Source organism: Aphelocoma coerulescens, chromosome 2 (genome assembly GCF_041296385.1).
Source record: "Aphelocoma coerulescens isolate FSJ_1873_10779 chromosome 2, UR_Acoe_1.0, whole genome shotgun sequence".
NCBI lineage: Eukaryota > Metazoa > Chordata > Aves > Passeriformes > Corvidae > Aphelocoma > Aphelocoma coerulescens.
Genome location: NC_091015.1, coordinates 115,006,410 through 115,024,264, shown reverse-complemented (window position 1 = coordinate 115,024,264; position 17,855 = coordinate 115,006,410). Strand labels below are relative to the sequence as shown.

The 17,855-nt window shown below is 39.9% G+C and overlaps 1 protein-coding gene across 2 annotated transcripts in view; it reads left to right on the top strand.

Annotated features, from left to right (window-relative positions):
• The first annotated feature begins 97 nt into the window (after positions 1–97).
• Positions 98–17,855, top strand: part of ANKRD12 (ankyrin repeat domain 12) — a 59,895-nt gene continuing 42,137 nt past the window's right edge. For both annotated transcript variants that reach the window (XM_069004449.1, XM_069004447.1), the window contains exon 1: positions 98–299. The gene's annotated coding sequence lies outside the window, so the exon portion shown is untranslated. The remainder of the gene's footprint in view (positions 300–17,855) is intronic.

Sequence of the window (17,855 nt, the reverse complement as noted above, 5' to 3'; positions counted from 1 at the left end):
AATGGGAGCGCCTCTGGGAGGGGGGCGGGGGGAACCGAGCGGCGGCGCGGGGTGTGAGGAAAGGAGGGAGGGAGGGAAGCAGGCAAGCAAGCGAGCAGGGAGGGAGGGAGAGAAGGAAGGAAGAAGGGCGGGCGGGGTGTTTGCAATCCCCGGCAGCCCCAGCGCCCGGAGCTGCGGCTGAGCCCCAGCCTGTGGGCAGTGCGGGCGACAGCCGCTGCCCTGCCCGATTCCCCGCGGCCGCGCCGTCCACAGAGACAGGAGGAGGAGGACGTGTCCCGCTGCCGCGCTCCCGGGAGAAGGTAAGGACTGGAGCGCACCTTCCCGGCGCGCGGCGGGGACCCCCCGGCCCCACCCGGTGCCCGCGGGGTGCCGCCCCCTTGTCCCTGAGCCCGGGGAGCGCCCACCCGGTGCCCGCCTCGGCGGTGTCAGCGCTGCCGCCGTGCTCCCCCGAGCAGCGGGCACCGCGCCTCCCGCCCGGCTTCGTCCGGCCGCCGCTGTCAGCCCGTCAGCGCCGCGGCGGGAGCCATGGCCGCCGCTGTCACCGCCTGGCCCGCCGAGCCTGGCCCCTGCCCCGCCGCCCGGGAGGGTGTGGGGGGCCCGCCGCCTACGGGAGGTTCCCGCGGGAGGCAGGGCTGGGAATGTGCGGGGAAGGTAGGGAGGCAGCACGGGCGAGCGGGGCGCGGGTGCCGAGCGCGGCATGGCAGTGTACACACACATAAGCATACAGCACACATAACGCACAGACACACACACACGCACATAACACACACGCCCCGCCTCAGTGTCGGGAATTTCGGCTGCTCCCTGCAGCCTCGGGAGTTGCTCCGCCGGTGCCGGCCCCGCCGAGGCTGCCTGGCTGCTCGGCAGGATAACGCGTTCCCTGCCTTCCCTGCCAGCGCCAGGCAGCCGCCGATGGGGATGGAGCGCGGCAACTCGCGCTGCACAGGTGACAGCAGGCAACAAAGGAAGGGCAAGGAATGAGAGAATGCCAGGTTCAGTTGCTCAGTTCTTCATTCTAGTTCCTGTCAGGCTCTCGAGGTACTATTGATAATATTCAGTCTTGTTTGGTTGGGTTTTTTGTTTTGGTGGGGTTTTATTGTTTGGTGTTTTTTGGTCTTTTTTTTTTTTTTTTTGCCTAAAGACTGTGTATCAGATAAGAAATGGAAGGGTTTGGGTTTTTTTTTTACTTTAAACTCGCAAATAAAATAAATATTTTGCAGAATCACAGAATCAATAAGGTTGTAAAAGACCTCTGAGGTCGTTGAGTCCAACCTGTGACCAGACACTATCATGTCAAGTAGAACGTGGCACTAAGTGCCGTGTCCTGTGTTTCCTTACACACCTCCAGGGACGCTGATCCCACCACCTCCCTGGGCAGCACATTCCAATATCAGTATTATTATTTACCAATACCAATATTATTAGCTAGAGCTCCTGTGGAAATTGCCTGGACACTGTCACTGTGTTCCATGCCTTTCTTCTGCGGGCTATGTGATACAGAAGAAAGGGAATCTTATGCCGCTGAATTACAAGGTAACTCACAGGATAAAACAAACCTTTAATGGAGAAAAGTGAGTGGTGATGCTTATAGGAACAAAAAGCTATTGGACAGATGTGGAGTAGTCCAAATGTACTTATGTTCCAGGAAAAAATTGTCTAATCTTGGAATGCTAGGAAAGGGTGAGATCATCATGTCTATAAGAAATCATTAACTATTATTAAAATAATTTATGTTTATTGACAAGCCATGATTTGGAGGTTGGGGGCACTTCTTTTTCTCTGATTTTAAAACAGGAAGGGTTTGGGTGTTTTTCAGTATACAGGCTGATGGTAGCTTGGTTGTCCTCAAGTCTTGGTTGCTGTAGGTAGGGACATGGTGAGCTACTCACAGGTGCTGTGCAGCTGCAAGGAACCAAGCATCCTGTGCTGTCTTTCCTTCTTCTGCTGTAATCCTTTGCTATAGTTCAGTGGGTAAAAGTCCCCAGAGCAACAGATCTCCGGCATTATCTGAGACGTCAAGATATTTCAATTGTTCTTATTATTTGAGGTTTGTGCAGGTGTTGGGTGTCTCTCACTTTTCTTCATTCTTCAAGATGGAAATTCAGACTCCCTGCTGACCTTGTGATTTGATCAGCTGGGGGCCTTAATCTCACCCTCTGTGAGTTTAGTGGGTTTCTGTGCAAGCTTGAGAAACTGTCTGTTCAAACAAAATTGCAGGGTTTGAGGTACAGCAGAATATTTCTTTGGGAAGGTAATGGTGAACCCATTGACTGTCTCTGTCTTTTTACACCCTACCTCCCCCTTAATAGTTCTACCTTCCTGTATGTGTCATGCAAGCTAAAATGTCAAGGAGTACCAGGGTTTTTCTTGGCACCCAGAGGACCATGGTGGCTTTTTTGTGGCATTGTCAGTTTTGCAGTGTCTGGTGTGTGAGTCCCTTTTCCTATTTCCTGGCTTTTCTGTAGCAATCACTGAGTGTGGGCAGTTCATCAGAGAGCCTTTGGTTCTTTCACAAAGATGACAGCTCAGTCTTTCAAATATAAGTATTTCTGCCTTTCTCTTGCCGTCTCTTTGTGTGTTCTTCTCCCACCCAGAGGATTATTCAAAATCATTTGTGAACTCAGAATACTACAGACATTAAAGCTTAGGACAGATGTTGTGTAAGAGAGCAAGCCCCATGCCACAAACCGAAGTCTGTGCACAGTTTCTTCCAACAGGCTTGCACAATAGGTGACTTCCTAGAGGAAAGGGCCTTTTAATAAGCAGGATAAATGAGTGCGTGTATGAAGCTTCTGTCTTTGCTTGGTATTAGTTGCAGGAGGTACTGCTATGTTACCACTTAACCATAGGATTAAAAGCATCCACTGAAAGTTGAATATCTATGTTTATAAATTAGTGATTACCAATCATTCTCAAAAAAGTTTCTTTGCTTGCTCAGTTGTCTGTTTAAATTCCTACAAACTCCATAAGTTGTTGCAGCTTTAACTTAACTAGATGGAAGGTCCTGGATATCCTTTTTAGTGGAAATATGGGCAGCTAGAAATGACTGAGCTAGAACTTCTTCGTCAGTATTCAGAACTTCTTTCTCGGTATTGGGCTTACAGACAGGAAAACAAATTCTATTTGTTGAACTGATTTACCACATTTAGGCAATCTTAGGCCAATGAAATTGCCTGGGAGACTAGTGCAGTTGGTCCTCTTTAAAATTGGAAAGAACTATTGATCACCAAATACAAAATGATTAACCTGCTACCACACTGTTAATATACACACTCAGAACAACCTACTTCTGACATTTTTTGGGTCTTATCTTATGAAGTGATGGGCTGGGCATGAATGTTTGGTGTTTCTTCTTTTCCGTGTTCTTTTGCAGATGGAGTATTATAAATGTTGGTTGGTCATTTAGTCTCCAAATCAAACTGTTTTTTTAACTACATCATTAGACTCTACTTAGACTCTAGTGACAGATGGTATGAAATAAATATTAGCACAAACTCAGTCTTGCATTTTGTGTTATTACACTGAATGATTTTATTAACAGAATAACAGAAGTCAGAGCTCTGCTAACATCTTTAGTTTTTTTTATTGTCAGTTCATTATTATTCCAGAACCTAGAAGAGTCTTAAAAGTTCTTCTGTAAGTTTATGGAGGCAGTTGAGGACCTTTACTGACACCTTGCTTAAAGACTAAATATTAATGTAGAGACATGAAGCCCTTCAGAGTATGACTTTGCCTTGGTTTATTTTAGATTATTTCTCTGGATCTGATGAAGCATCCTTATGTCTGCTGCAACTGCTTTAGCGAACAACAAATGAATATATGCTCCTCAGTTTCATGATTTCTTCTCAGAGTGCTCTAGGTAGTGATAATGTCACAAGTGGATTGATTTCACGCTGGTTTATGTTAAGAAAAGCTATTAGCAACGTTAGAGACAGAATTATGGGCTGTATTAGAGGCAAAATCCAAAAATGCACTCTGAGGAGGAAAACTTTATATATTTTTTTCTCTGGTCCTGTCATCTGCTTTCTACCCATGAGTAGCTTGCTGGAGATAGAAAGTATTGGAACAACTCTTTTCTTGCCTTAGGTCTTGCATTCATGAGGCTGGAAAGCATCAGAGGTAGAAAGCACTCCCTCCCCGCACCGGGCTCCAGAATGTATTCAGTGCAACAAACCTCAAGTAACTCTTACACATTTCCAAGCATGCTGTGGTAGGTCTTAAAAAGTTGAAATGAGCTCATGTGTGAAGACATTTCCTATGATTGCCCTTCTATTTCCAAGCCTTTTGTATTAGTCCTACTTAAGAGGTGTCTGGCTATCAAACCTTTTAAGCTCAGTTGGCTAGATAGCTCTTAGCTGGTTTGTGGAAATGTCTTCCTCTTATTTGTTTCCTTCAAGATTGTGTGCAACAAACAGCTAACAGAGAAACCAACTTTCTGTGGTGCTCTACACTCTTCAGCAGCCTGCTAATCTGGATTCTTCCTACCAGTTTAATGATAAAGGGAAAATGGGCTTTTCATTTAGTGTTATTCTCTTTCATGTGTGGGTAAAGCTAATCTATTCATCTTTTGACTTCAAGAAGAAACAGGTGTCTTGACACCTGTTTTACCTTTCTTTAAGTAAATAAATCCTGTCTTTAGTCTTGAAAATAACTGGTTCTTTGCTTTCCAGTCCCTTCGATTCTCCAGACGACACAGTAAAACTTTTAATGAAAGTTAATTGCAGTACTCACTGTAGTTTTACAGCCCTAAATAGTTACACTTGTCTGCAAACAGTATTCTGCTTGTTCTCTCTTTCCACTCCATCTGTTCCCTTGCTATCTCTTTTCCCCAGAAGAAAGATTATTTCCGTAAAGGAGCTGACAGATGATTTTGTTGTTATTTTTGTGAGATTGGCGATGGCCAAGAGGTGGCAATAAAGACTGTTAAATATTTTGCATGTCTTCACAATTTTGCCAGGACAAAAACCTCTGTTATCCAGTTAGGAACCTGTGAGTAAGCCAAGATTGCTTTCTGTTCTTCCATCTACTGCTTTAGATTCTTCTTATGGATGGTAGCACTTCAGCTACCTGCTGTACCTGTCCTGAATCCTGCTAACGTTGAAGGACTGTAAGTAGGTGTTGGCAGTTCATCTGTTTTTAGCCTGTGAAGGGCCTTTGTGTGTATTTTAAGTAATGTTCTTTCTGGCAGTGCTGCAGATAAGTTGTGCATTTTCTTGGTTTTAGATTGATAAATTATCATTAGTTTATGAAGATTTAAATAGAAATTACTGAGGTTCTAGCAATAATGTATGGGTGTATTAAATCTTTTGTTTTGGAGCTCTGTAGGTTTCCAGAGGGAAAGTAGATTCCTGTGGAAGGAGTTGAAAATTGTTTGGCAGTAGGTTTTCTTATGTTTGTCAAAGTACTGATAGAAAGGCTTTTAAGTGTTATTTTGGTAGGTTCTGTATATGCAATAGTCTTTCTTAATTGAAAAATATTTACTTTGTTACATCTTTAGGGAATAACCAGTAGATCAAACCTGATGTTTACAACTCCACTTCTCCATGTAGTTTATCATATTAAGCTAAACTGTGCAGGTGTTTCCTTTGAACCCATAGCTCATCCTAAAAAAGACTCAAGAGGAAGCACCTGTGAACACACAAGTTTTTAGATATGTAGATTAAAAAGGAGGACTAATGGATTTTGCAGTAAGTCTCTTTGGCTCCTAAGAGCCAGTTCTTGGGCTAGCATATTCTTTTATTTCCCTGCAAGAGAATTCCTCTTTGTAGAATCAAGGATCTCCTTTACTTTGAGAGACTGTTGAGAATAAAGGGCGATCCCTTCAGGCACTCCGGAAGCTTATCTGTGTCTGATTCTAAGATGTGAGGTTGTTTCTCCATGTAAATGTTTATTTTGACACCTAGGTATTTCCCACAGTAGGAATATGATGTTTGCATTCTACACAATTCTCTTGATATGAGTATGACACCCATACTCACTAGCTACACAGGTTCTCTTGGCCACCTGTGTGATTATTTGTTAAAATAAATGCTGCCCTGACTATGTAGCATAAGTTTCTGGAGAGTGTAGAAGACACAAACCTTGTCCTATGCTGCATGTATCAGCAGGAGGAGAGAACTGCCCATAGACATCCTGCTGCTAAGGTAAAGAACATCTGCATTTCTGATTCATGGGACAGAATCACGGACTAGCTGAGGTCAGAAGGCCCCTCTGGAGGTCGTCCAGTCCACCCCAGGCTCCCTGCAGGCTCAGCTAGAGCAGTGTGCTTACGGTCATGACCAGTTGAAATTTGGCCCAATAGTGCAAGTAAAATACTCTGTTCTGATTTTAGTTAGTCTGTTGGGATACCTTGCTGAACTTACTGTTGAAGGCTTGATAAATTATAAAACTGTCAAAATTTTTTCTGGTTCAAATATGTAATAGAACTTTTTTTCAGCTGTTGTAGTTGATGTGTTTTTCTTGATTAATTTAAATTTTAATAGTCAAAGGATGCATTCTTCTTGTACTGCCTGTGTGTGGTAGTCTTGTAAAGCTGTGGTACATTCTACCAAGTTCTGCTATACAGATTCTTAATTAAGTTATTTAAAAAATTATTTGAATTACTAATTAGCTGATTGCATAAGTAAGACTTCTTTGCACTTCATTTTGCCTGTTAAAAATGCAGATTCTGATATTTCTTTTTAAAGAAAGACAAATCCCTATATGTCTTCTGTACATTATTTGTGCTATAACTTTCTGGAAAAAAGTCTCTTCCGGTGCTTGACTCTGAGTAAGCTTGTGAGTGAGAAACTGAAAGTGAAACAATCTTATTTGCTGTTGACGGAGGAGAAATACGAAAAGTAGCTGAAGTATAATTAGCAATAAGAGAATTTATTCAGAAATTATTATTTGAATATTGAGAACATCTGCAAAGGAACTTAGTCCTTTTTTTGATCCTTTGGAATTCTTTAGAGCAGAAAAACAATTACTTATTCAAGCCGTTCTGTTTGTACTGGTTCTTTGTTTGCTTCTTTCCAGTGATTCCTTGCAGAGCAGCCAGCCTGTGTAAGAACAATAATGCTAGTATCCTCCATGAAAAGACAAAGGGTTAATCTGAGAATAGAGAAATGCACTTGAGAATAATACAATACTGACAAGTGTCCTTCAGATTCATCTTGAATTCTGGCACCGCTTCAGTTCCTCACTGGCCTGCATGGAGGAATGCTGTAGAAATAGTATAAGTGGTTCAGAAGGAATGATGCCCCTTGTCACTATGTGGGAGCCACTCCTGCCACACTGAAATGGGGGTTGATGTCTGACTTTTGAAAGGAAGATTCGTCACCGTTCTGGGGAGAGGCAGTGCTTTTTTTTGTTTGTTTGTGTTTGTTGATAATGTCAGGAGATAACCAGAGATAACCCTGTTCTTAAACATTCATGCCTTACATCTTATCACTCCCGTTTTGTGGTAGGGGATATGTGTACTTCTATGCATGAAGAGAAGCTTCAATTCAAGTCTCTCCGAATCAAGGAGTTTCTGCTTTTAAATTATTCCTAACCATTCTTTAAAGAAAATATTCTCTGGTTTATGTTAAGCAAGTTCCACAAACTTTCAGCTTTTGTGATTTAATTTGTTCAATTTAAAATCAGTTTTTTCATAAAATGTACATGCTTTCAGTGCAGCACTTTTCTTGGTTATTGAGAGGAAATTATGTGATTAAATATAGTGGTATAGTGATAGTGGTAATAGAATGATCTGCTTTTTTTTTAAATATGAGCTCATTGATAAAGATTCTGCCATTCCTGTGCAATCTGGGATGCCATTGTGATATCAAATGCCCTACTGTTTTATGCTTTTTTGGAAAAAGTAACCTTTTTCCAAGCCTGTTGTGAAAGTTGTTAATTACTTAAGACTATGGTTTTGCAAGTTCATGTCTAGTATATGTATCCAGCCTACATGCTTCACTATTAAGCAAGCCCACAGCCTTTCAAAAACTTCTCTGAAATAATGGAGAATTCCATAGTCTTAAACTGGTAGGATTTCTGTTCTGAAAGTTTGTCCTGAATATAGACATCTATACTATTTCTGTCTAAATTGGAGAGTACTTATTGTAAAGAGTGTTCCTTTGCCCTGGGTGTTCCTTTTACTAAATAAATAATGAATATTTAGGATTTCAGACTTGTGAAACTATTTCTGTTCAAAAATTAAAAAAAGAAATCACAGTATTTGATCTTACTTTTTTGTTCCTTCGTATTCAGTGCTTTCCTATTTCAACTATCTGTTTATATCAAATCTTCTTTAGGGATCCCTGTTGCAAAGCACCATCTTCCCCACTCACCTCTTTTCAGGGTTGTGCCATCCTGTCTGTTTAGGCCGTGTTTGTCAACATTGTTTTTTCACCCTAAATAACATTATGTAAACAGATTAATTCCTTAGGCTTCTTTTTTTAAGTCAGGAAGGAGTTCAGCATCCTAGAAGGGAGTTGTATGAGAGTCAGCTGGGAAAATAATTCATCTCCTACCTCTTCCTTTTGCTTTCTACCTTTCCTCAGCACCTTACAGGGCTTTGGTGGCACTCTTGGTGTCTGCTTTTGGATGGGTCTTGATGCAGATGGGTTTACCCAGGTTTAGGGTCCATGAATCTAAATAATTACTTGAGAGTGTCCCATTCTTTGAAAATTACCTTTTTGGATACTTGGTCTTCAGTACTCAGTATACTGCTGTGAGATGTTAAAGTAGAGCCTACCACACTTGTTTTCTTTAATTCTTCTCTGCTCAGTTATCCATGTGGAAGAACTTTAAAGGTCATTAGGTAGATATCCCATAGATACCTGGGATCCTTCTTCTTTTCCTCTGTCATGCTCTGCTAGTAATTTTTAGGTCTTACATGCCAAGCAATATTCGATTGGTTGATATAGCACCTGCAAGGATATTTTGACAAAATGTTAGTTTTCATGCGTTTTTTGCAGTGCCTTGGAAAGACATAAACAGTAATTAATTCCATATGAGTTTAGAAGTGTGATACCAACAAACTGCTTTGATTTTTGTTTTTTCATAATCTTGATGTGTGGAGTGACATTTGCAGTGGGAGGATCTCAGAATCTGTTTGAGACTGGAACTTCAGAGAAAGTAAAAGAAGGAAATGGGAGGAGTGCGTTGCAAAAGAAGTGAAACGAGTGCTTCTTGTCTGTATTTGCATGACTTCTTGGTGTGTGCTACAACAGTGTGGCTAACCTTTACCTCCTGCTGTGCCAGAAATGCTGTCTGCCCTGTATTAGAGCAGCACTGCTCATTTGCCCTGCTGCACACAGCAGAATTGCATCATGAATTGATGGAGTTTTGGTTGATATTCCGCTTTAAATGATTAATTGTATGCATCTCTGGGGTTAATGCATTTGTACAGTCTAGGTTACTGCTCCAAGAAGAGTCCTGTGGCAGAAGCTGGAATAAGTTCTGTAACGTAGGAGAAGGTTACAGGAAAAGAGGATCCCATGTTGAAGGAAGTTGAACACTGACCCTGAAAGTTACCTTTTCTCAGTCTGTTTTGGAATTTGTGTGAGATACAGGCTTTTTATGAGTACATGCTAAGTGTTTTCCACGCATGGGGATATCTGCTTTGAGACTTTTACCGTTTTCCTTTAGCAGTGGTAGGAAAGAGTGGTTGCTTGCAGAGGTTGAAAATGAAGTCAATAGTAGCTATGGTCTAACCAAGTATAAACTACTACCTAATGCAAAATAATCTGAAAAATAAATTCTTTGATGTTACAGGTGTGGCAAATTGGTCAAACTCCTCACTTCATTATTTCTGTCAACTTAAGTTGCCATCTGTAAAATGAAGGAAATAATGCATTTTCATCTTCCAAGCAGTATTATGAAAATAAATTAATATTTTTGAAGGGAGTGGGAGCATTCCCAGTTTTGATTTCTGAATAGTTGTTTCTCTGGAGTTGTCCAGGATAGGTGCTGCTTTCTATTTAGGATGTTGTTGGGTTTTTTTTAAAAAAAAGGTGGTGTGGACATTTTCTTCCCTTTAAGAAGGTAGAAATCAAGACAAGCTGAAATAGCAGGAATCATGTTAAGAACGAGATTATTTTTCTCTAGAAGCAGGTGAAGCAACTTGCTGCAGCTGTTTGTGGTCATTGGTTCCTCAGAACTTCACTGGGTTGTCAGCATGTTGGTGTCATTCTGACAGGTAGATTTTGGAATTTTATTAAAGAATTTATGAGGCAGGAAATGTACAACTTACTCCAGTAAGAGGTTCAGTCCTTAGCTTGTTGACACTTAATATAATGTAGTTGCTAGAAAACCTTGGGGAAGATGCACAGGTGTACTTCTAATGACAAGCTGTGGCATGAAAGAGGAGTCTCTTGCTCAGATACTGCTGTTACTGAAGCATGACCTCTCTGATGAACCATATGTATGAACCCATAGCACCTTTAAATTTCCTGTCAGTCCGTGTAACACCTCTCATTGTACATTCCATTATTTCTTTTTACTGTGTTTTCCTGCTCAAGTAACAAACTCAACCTGGTCTATGTAAAGTATGACTAAAGCTGAAAATGTCTGAGTAGATAACTGAGAGACTTAAATGGACCTCTAAATGTCTCTTCACCTCAACTATTATTTAATTCTATGTATAATGAAGTTCTTATAATCTCTGATAAGCATGTGTTTAGTTAAAAAAAAAAAAAGAGGAGAAAAACCTTACTAAAGGTTAATTAGAAAACTATAGATTCAGTCACGCTCTTTAGTAGAGAATATTTGTTATAAGGAAGTTGGCAAGTCTAGGTGGTACTGCTACCACAGAAATCAATTGAAGAGTGTTGTGAAATCTGTGGAACTTGACACTTGAAACCAAGCACAGGTAAACACACAGGCTCTTAAAAGAGGGGTTATGGGAAGGAGCCCAAGGTCCTATATAGGCAAGTGCAACAAAATCCCTGCAAAGGTTTTGTTTGTTTTCTGCATAGGAAAGAGTTGTATGTTCTCTCATTTTTTTTCTCTTCCTAGTAGAAATTCCTAGACTATGAGATACATTCCTTATTTTGGTAGGAAGTAGTGGTGTGTTCCAGCTGAAGTATTGGAAAATCTTTCTTGCTGCCTGAGTGTTGGCTGTTTTTTTAGGGACTTCATCCTATCCCTGTGTAGTGTAGTCTGGCATGCAATGAGTAGGTACTTCAGAGTATATTAAAAACTGTTCTGGAGATTGTGAGTAGTCACCGCCCATGCCTGTTTTACTGTTACACCATTTTATAAAGGACACCTTTATAAAATGGAGTTCAAATAAATAGTTTATTTTGCTTATTGCAGAAAGATTTGTACAATTTTTATGTGTTTGGATGTCAGGTATCTGAACATTTCAAATTAAAATGTAGGAATGTTCTCTGATAGGACAATGAATCTGTTCCATCTATTAGCTAGTATCTGAGGAGTCTCCAAAATACATATATCTAATTTATATAATGACGCGTATTTCTGAAGTGCTTGTTATGTTTTGTTTTCTTTGATTTTTTGATATATCCTCTAAAATCTGGTAGGAATAACTGCTGCAGGGGAGAGGTTTCTGAGATTGCACAATAGGTACAGCAAAGGAGTAGAACTAATTCCAGCATTGCATGTTCTAGCCACAGAGTTGTCTCGAGTATTGTGCAAATCTTAAAGAAAAATTGTAATAAAAAAGAATTTCTCACTTCTGAACCAAGAATGTTTTGTCATATTTTTATTGTCAAATGCTGTAAAATCTGCCAAATTTGTGACTCATGTCCGTGCTGGGTACTGCATTTGCACTTAATACAGCAACAGACTGTTGCCTTGGGCACATTAGTTTGAGACTGTGTTGGAGCTTAGTTCTTTCATCATAACCCTGACACTGGAATGTGCATGCACTGAACCGTCACAATTGTGTGAAAAGACCTTGTGAATATTTTCCAAATAAAAATGTTCTTGTCACCTTTCATCTGCAAAAGCCACTGCATGTATCATTCAGGCAGTGCTCTCTCTAACATATTAAATTGCTCTGCTACCTAGAGCCAGTAGTGGTTAGTAATTTATTTGCTGGTTTATTTGTCTGCCAGAGAACTGAATTGTGAGTACAATGAGACACCATGGAGTGCAGGGCAAAAAGGGCTTGGTAAATTGTTCTGTTCGTTGTATTTGAAGGTATTATAATGTATACCACACACAGGAAGTGGTGGTGGTAAAAATACGGTCTCAAATAGTACAGTGTACACAAATAGCCTTTTATTTCATCTTTTCTTAAGCGGAATGGGTTCTCTTTTGAGCTTGTAAAGGATGATTTGGTTTTAACCTGCAGCAGGAGGCAGGCTTGCCAGTAGGGATGTACTGCAATGTATATTTAGTCCATTATAGCTGCATATGTCTAATGTGTTATAAGCTTTTTGGAAAAAATGTTTTACTCTCTAGGTCTCGTACCTAATTCAACTTTGACTTTAGCACCCAGGGAGTTAAAATGTTCCATAATCCTACTTAGCAGTAACATTGGTGCTGAACTACAGCAGCACCCTCAGTGGCTAAATGACCGAGAGGAAGTCTCTTTTGGGGGGATTCATGTACCACTCCTTTCATAGGACTTACACAAGAAACCTAAAACTATTTTTGCTCAAATAAAGCCTTCAATAATCTTTTCAGTGTCTTCATTGTAGAGATCAAATAAATTGCTCTAATGATTGTAGAATAGCTGTGTTGATACAGTTCTCTGCAATGAAGACCTTGGCACAAATATTTTTGTGGCTGTAGTCACTCTGAAATTTTGACCTTTCAGAACAGTATTTTGTATAATGTCCTGATGAGATTTTAAAGTGCTTGCTCTCAGCAGTGTCCCATCCTTACCATCATTTTGACATTTTCATGAGACATCAGCAGTGTTTGAGACTTCATTTCTGCAAGTGTGGCTGTCCAAGGAGGTAGTGGAAAACGGACCACAGGGATAAGCTCGTCATTCTCCATTTAAATGAAAAGGGTATGGAATGTTTGTGCTTTTTTACAAGGTCATAGGAATGGCAAGACTAAAGACTTCCGGCTTGTGTTCTGTAACACAGAAAAAAGTATTCTGGGGAAAAATACTTGTGTGTTGATCATGGAGTCCCCTGTGCTTTCCTCCCAGACACAATCCCTTTTTAGCCTTGTCCTCTCAAGTCTCTCTCTCTCTGCTGCCTCCTTGTCACAGTCACATTGTCATTTGGCTAATCTGAAGCTTTAGATACGTTTCTGTATGGGTAATACCAGGTTAAACTACAGACAGATTTTTGTAGACGTGGTGTTTAAATTGCCAGCCCAGAAAGGCCTGGCCCTGTGCTACTGGATTTCACTGCCCTCCTGCTGTGTGTGTCGTAACCTGAATGGTCTCTTTCCCCACACCACCAAATTGCTGGTCTTGTGCCTCTTAGCACATCCCTAGCCTCTAACCAAAACATCTTGAATAATCTCTTGCTCTCTCTCAAGCCCTCTTTTATTACTGGACAGTGTAGGTGAAAAGGTAGATGCTAATCTGATAACGTTCATTTGCCAGGAGCCATTTCATTGTGTAGCAGTTGACTCTGGTTGAGTAACTGTGTGTAGCAGCACTGAGTTCTATAGAAGAAAATAATTGGCAATGCTGTAACATCTCCCATCACACATTTCATTTAGCATTAATAATTAGTTAACCTCTCTTTTGGAAAGAAATCACTTCCCTGAGCTGTTTGCTGAAGGATGCTTTTGTTGTGAAATAAAATACTGAAGTCATTTGCACTTTCCTGATAAGAAGAAAAAAGAACACAGAGTGTTAAACTTAGTTAAATGAACATCTTTTTGCTAAAACTCTGCTTCTTACAGGTTTTAAAAATACCAGTTTTCTGTAGCTTTTTGGTCCTTTGTACTATACCCATTCCCTTTCTCTCAGTGTGTTAACCTCATCTGTCTTTGACACACTCCCACCAGAAAGCAGATAACATTTGGTATGGCTAGGCGTGAGCTACCTACATACTTCTTAATTAGCCAGTGTGTGCATACGGGTTGGCCAGCTGGCTTTCTCTGAACAGAATATGTAATGTTGGCTTTTGCCTGCCTTTCCCTCAGTTCAGCTGTTCTTAGACATCTCTCTTATACTCATCCACCAACTTTTTTTTTTCCCCTTTTGTGGACTCTTAATAGCTTTGAGATCTAGATCATACCAGTCATTTCAAAATAAACTTGGAAGAGACAAATTTCTAGGGACAGGAAGTAGGAGATTTCTAAGAGAAAATCAGGTCAGTCTTAGTTTAAATCAGTAACTATCCTCTCTCCTCAGTGTAGTTTAATTTGCTATATGTAGTGTTTTCAGAGCTTTATTCCTCCTGGTTTAAGCTGAGAGATGTGTTTAGGAATTTGCTGAATGTGCTCCAACCTTTAATGTGCATGTCGTTCATGGAACTGCACTAGGAGTAGTCCAGAGCAAATCTGCTAAATGTGACTAGTGTAAATTGGGGTTTTTTTGTTAGCAGCTGTTTTACTCTACAAATCCACTCTTGATAGTTCTTTACTTCTTGCTAATGTAGATGTAGCCATAGTTGTCATTTTCAGTAGTTTAATTTTATTAAAACATTCTGAAGCATTCCTGTCAACTATTTATAGCAGGAATTTGGTATCATTGATTCCCTGTTTCTGGAGTAAATCCTTATGGAAAGAGAGCGATATTTATATTTTTCTCTTTTTTTGTTATTTTTCTTCTCTACAGTTGAAATAAGATACGGGAAATACAGGAAAGCAGAGGTATTTGAGAAGATAGCTTTATTCTAGGTCCCCTGCTTTTTAAATGCAAGTGATTTCTAGAGCATGAGGGTAGATGCAGTGTCTTGGAAATTAACTCATCAACTACTGATATTCTCATAGAAGTTTAATCTTGTGCCCCCTTGATTTGATGTAGTACTAGCAGTCAGCTAACCTTCAAAATCAGCTGTACAACAGGGCTATCAAAGAAAACCTTCCCAAAGCATCCTGTAACGTTTTGCTGTAGGTTTCACAGGGGGGGGCACATGCAGGAATAAGGAGGTAAGCATACAGTCTGAACCAGAAAGGAAAAAAGTAGTTCTGTGAGCACCAGAACTAATGATGCTTAATTCCTTAGCAATTTATGTCTTGTGGTTGATTGACTCTGGTAATGTGCAGGTCTCAACTGAAACTTTCCCCCCCCCATAACTAAGGGGAAAAAAAGGGAAGTGGTTTATAAAGGCCATCTCATGGAGTTGTCTTACAGGCAGTATGTCATGAAGCTGATACTGAAACCTTCCCTTGCAAAAAACAGTGATGGATTGTTATTGTTATTCTTCACTAGCCACCTTTTCCCATGAAATTTGTGAATGCTTAATATATTTGAAAATTTCTGCTGCTGTCAAATTTAAAGAAAATCCATCTATAGGCTTGGAAGTCATTAGTGAATCATACATATGCATCTAGCACAAACACAGTGGCCTTAATTTCTCAGAAGATCAGGCTGAAAGATGTAAAGGGTTTGAATGACAGTGGTTGACTGTTGTAGTGCTGCATGAATCCTCTGGTTTTTTACATAGGTAAAGACAAGCTTTTTCATCAGTGCTAAATGTAAGCTTATACAAATTAATAGAGTAACTTGTTGGCATTAGAGATTTATTATATCACTAATTTTCTGTAGCTAATTATATCTGAAATTCTGGTGATTGGTGAAGTTTTTTTGGGGTTGGTTGTTATGTCCAGGGTTTTTTATATGAAATAATCCTAGCTTTTTATGTCACTGCTTGTAGATCTGTCCAAGTGCTTACTTTTGTTACTTCAAGGAGAAAATGGAATTTTTAGTTCCTTAGTTGAAAAATGACTGAGAGAAGAGTTCAACAGCATTTCCAATAGTATGACTGATGATTGGTAATGAATGTGCAGGAAAGATGTCCAAACATAAAACAAGAATATCTGATTTTGTTACATACAGAGAAGTTTCTTTAGTAGGAAGCAGATTCTGTTTTATTGAAAAGCTTAAAATCAGTTTGTTATAGAGAAAGCACAGCTGTGCCTATGTGTCACATGAAAAGTGATGGCACTGCTTGTTGTGACAGAGGAGAATAATTTGAATGTAAAGAGTTTTAACTTTTAATTTAGGGTTCTGGTGATTTAAAATGTGCCACCAAGATTGCCTAATAAACCCGTAATTGCATTAAGTAATGCCCCTGAGGAAAACTCAAAGCAGACAGATCTAGGTTTCCCTGGAAGACCCTGTTAATGTTCTACATTTTCACTATGAATGCAAATGTTTATGTTTAGAACTTGAGTTGAAATGGTACTGAACTCCAGAAAAATGGAAATAAAATGTCAGTAAAAACACTTCTTCGGCAGAAAATTTTATTGCTATATATACTATGTAATCACAGGTTGAATAGTTTGCCTAATTTCTGTGCCAGAGTGGTATTTTAATAATTTTTTTAAATCTACCTTTTATGAAAAGTATTTTTTCTCAAATATTTGAAGCATCTATGTCTGTTTTAAATTCCGCACAGTGATTGTGCAATAGCAATCTGGTACTTGAAACACTTTATGGAAATACTGCTGTTTGTTAGTCTTACAGTGTGGTGGTTCTGCTTTGATAATCCAGTATGTGACACTCAGTTGTAGTGAACTTCCACTAAAGCAGTTTGGTTTTTTTCCAAAACATATTTGGCTTGGGTCAAGAATTTAATGAATTCACATTTACTTTTGATCACAGAATCACAAGAATGGGTGAGGTTGGAAGGGACCATAGTGAGTCATCTGGTCCAGCCTCCCTGGTCAAGCAGGACCATCCCAGAGCACCTGGCACAGGATTGTGTCCAGACAGTTCTGGAATCTGTCTCCAGTGAGGGAGACTCCACAGCCTCTCTGGGTGATCTGTCCCAGTGCTCAGTCACCTGCACAGTAAAGTTCTTCTTGTGTTCAGGTGGAGCTTCCTGTGCATCTGCTTCTGCCTGTTGATGATTTGCTAAAGAAAATGGAAACATCCTATGCTTTCTGTTTTCATGTACTTGTATTTATATATTGAGCTAACTATATTACTAAAAATACCTTTAATTAAAATCTATTTTGAACGTGTTTTCATAATCCTCTTGCTCCTATACGATACTTGAGGTTGGGGTTTTTTGTTCTACCATTTTAAAAAGGGTACTCTTGCTGTCCAGGTAAGACATGCAGGGAGGCTGGGCCTTTTCTGAAGGGCAACTCTGTTCAGTTCATGTGGTTTAGCCCCTGCTGGTGAGTCAAATGACATCAAGGGAGCCAAGCCTGAGCTAATAAATTTTACTAGGCTCGTGAAGTTTGGCTTCTTGCTGTCATACACCAGGGAATGGCATATGAAAACAGGAAAGGAAGAGAAGCAAAACAGGAGTGAAGGTAGTGTCAGGGAGCCAGGTAGCAGAAAAAAAGGAAGGAAAGGAAACAGCAGCATATGCAATGAGAAATGTATTGATTAAAATAGTAAAGCTTTCATCTGTTGATCTTTTTTAAAGTAGTTGTAATCATGATATATACAATGGGAATTGTTACAAATGAAACTTACAGAGAGAATTTGAGAGGCTAAATGAGCAAAGGCAAATTTATGACTTGTAGCTTTTTAAACCCATGGAAACAGGTATTTGCTACTAAAATAATACACTGTGTTTGGTCTAATCAGCACAGTAGTATTCTGTGAAGATAGTAACTTGTTGCTTCTTTTAGGATTAAGGAAAATTTTAGTAAATTACAGGAAACTCAGTGTAGTGTTTGTTTCTTTCTCTCCTTGGAGCCAATAACCATTTTTTGTTCCTGCAGCTGTTACAAAGGCAAGTAAAAAGAGAAGACTGATAACCATGTGCTTTGATGTTCATTAAAACTGAACAATTACTCTCTATGTCAGGGGGGCTGCATAA